We start from the raw sequence: 2,814 nt of genomic DNA on the forward strand, positions 1-2,814 counted from the left end.
CTTAGCAACCCCCAGAGATGGACAGGATGCCAGGGTCCTAGCACTGACTGAGAGTAGGTGTCAACTAAAGGGACTTTAGGGTCTCAATACTGACTTTTTGATTCTGTGATCTATACCACAAGCTGTGAACTGCGGGTCTGTGCTTCCATAACCAACACAGTTACTCTATGTTTCAAGGCTTAGAAAAGAAAAAATAACCCAAAGGGTTAAAAAAATGTACTAGCATATCATGTCACACACTGAGAAACACACTTATTTTTACATAAGAAAAATTTTCGTTAACAATAATATCTAATATTTCATGGAGTTACTACATGCCAGACTATAACAAGTATTTTACTATATCAAGTTATTTAAATATATTATCCCATTTAATTCACACTGCAATCCTGTGTAGTGTATCCTATGATCGTACGTGTGGATTAGTCAGCTTTCTGCTTCAATCCTGCTGTGTAACAAACTGCCCCACCAATGCAGAGGCTTGCCACAATTTCTTTTCCTCTCTCATAGGCCTGCAGGTCAACCCGGGTGACACTGCTTCATTCGGTGGGTCAGCTTGATTTAGCTCCAGTCCACGGGTCGGATTCAGGTCAGCTCCATGAGTGTCTCCTTCTAGAGCCATCAGCTATGTGAGACATTTTGCCTTGTAGCGCATGGTGGAAGATCAGGCAGCCAAGCCCCAAACTCAACCATTTATCAAGCTTGTGCTTTGGTCACATCCACTAATGTCAAACTGGCCAAGGCAAGTCACATGGCCTAGCCCACACTTCAGTGGGCTGGGGATTATCCTCTTGCGACTGCAGTGGGAGGTGTACCACAAACTCACGTGGCAAAGAGCATGGATATATCATCCTGTTACAGGAGGGAATGAAAATTTGAGAATAATATCCAATCTACCCCCAAGAGGTGTCACCGGTGAGAACCCAGCCTCACCTAACGACACAAGTGGCCCAAGGTCACGTGGCTGGTAACTGGAATTCCAGCCGAGATTCTGACCTAGGTTGTCTGACGTCGAAGCTCTCTGCTCCCACAGGTGGTAGGGCAAGTACCTGATACATACTAGGTGCTCCATAAATCATCAGTTCATTGTTAAGGTATGCACTTCAAACGGATGCAGTGTATTGCCTGTCAATGAAACTGTTAGACGATCTTTAAAAAGAAAATTTAAAGCACAAGAGAGAAATGATCAGTCGATGCCTTCATTAGCTGCTAGTACCTGGTCCAAGACTTGGTTTTGAAGCATGTCAGCAGAGGATTAGAGCTCAGCTTCCACAGTGAGAACCAAGAAGTCTCTGTGATGTCCATAAGGGGCTGTTCACAGGGGAGGTCAGGCCTCCACGGTGAGGCTGCTCTGGAGAAGAGGCCAAAGGAGGTCTCGTTCTTCAGAACCAAAGCTTGAGAGTGAGCAACTACAGTCAGCCTGGACATCGAGGAGGTAAGGAGAGAGGTGGGTGCACTGCTTGCTTGGGTCTGCCCCAAACATCCCTCGCACTGAACCAAAGAGAGTGATGCCCCGCACTCAGGCAGTGAGCTGGGGTGGTCTGCGAGATGCAGGGGTCAGGGCCAAGGCTGTGGGCCAAGGTCAGTCCAACACTACATCTGCCCTTGCACCTCCTGCGTTGCAGAAGGGTGACCACAGTGAGGTTGTAGCCCTTGCCCAGAAAGGGCCCTTTGCCTTGCAACCCAGAATTTGGGTCACACGTTGCCTCTGAGCCCCAGATTCCTCCTTAGTTAAAAATAAGAGGGCAGGAGAGGAGGTGGTAAAAGATGATAAATAAAGGGAAAGGTTGGACCATCTGTTCTACCTGTCCTAGCAAACTGTATCACCTGGTGCCCAAACACAGAGGAGGAACATCCCAGCTAATTGGTGAAGCCAGGAGAGTGCCGGGCTAGCTGCACTGGGTGGCCCCCCATGACTTAATAGGTCTGGGCCATGATGGGCTGCAAACCTCCCCAAACCAGAAACCAGAGGGTATCGTGCCTGGTGGGGAAACACGCCACCACTGTGAAGTCATCTTGCTAAAAACAGCGAACTCAAATCTGGAAGAGCCTCAGACCCAAATACCAATTTACAGAAAATACAGAGAGCAGAGAAACAGGTTAGAAACTGCCACGGAGACATAATTGGCAAGATCCAGATCAAGGGGAACTCTTCATGACAAATATATCGCAAGGAAAACGAGACTCAGAGAGCCTATTTAAGAACAGATTAAAAACACTTGTCAATTTCAGTGTGTGGTGCTTATTTAGATGCTGATTCAAATGAAAATAACCACATATGAGTGCATGTTGTATATATTTTCACAAATTAAATACATAAATATAAGTATATGTTAAATACCTAATATAAGAATACCCTAAATTTTATATTAAATAGATAAGTGTTTATATATTTAATATAAATTGAGACCATTGGAAATGTAATGACACTGTGTGTTTCATGTGTATAATTAGATATGAAATATATTTACAGTTAGAAATGTGATTACTTGATTTGAGGTTTTTAGGTGTTAGAGTGATAGGTTACAAGTTTTTCTTTTTTAATTAATTTTTATTGGAGTATAGTTGCTTTACATGTTGTGTTATTTTCTACTGTACATGAACCAGCTATACATGTCTGTATATATACACATATACATAAGTATCACTTCCGTCGCTCAGTCGTGTCCGACTCTTTGCAACCCCATGAATCGCAGCATGCCAGGCCTCCCTGTCAATCACCAACTCCCAGAGTTCACCCAGACTCATGTCCATCGAGTCAGTGATGCCATCCAGCCATCTCATCCTCTGTCGTCCCCTTCTCCTCCTGTCTCT

This window comes from Bison bison, unplaced genomic scaffold (genome assembly GCF_000754665.1).
Source record: "Bison bison bison isolate TAMUID 2011002044 unplaced genomic scaffold, Bison_UMD1.0 scf7180017864375, whole genome shotgun sequence".
In the NCBI taxonomy this organism is placed as follows: domain Eukaryota; kingdom Metazoa; phylum Chordata; class Mammalia; order Artiodactyla; family Bovidae; genus Bison; species Bison bison.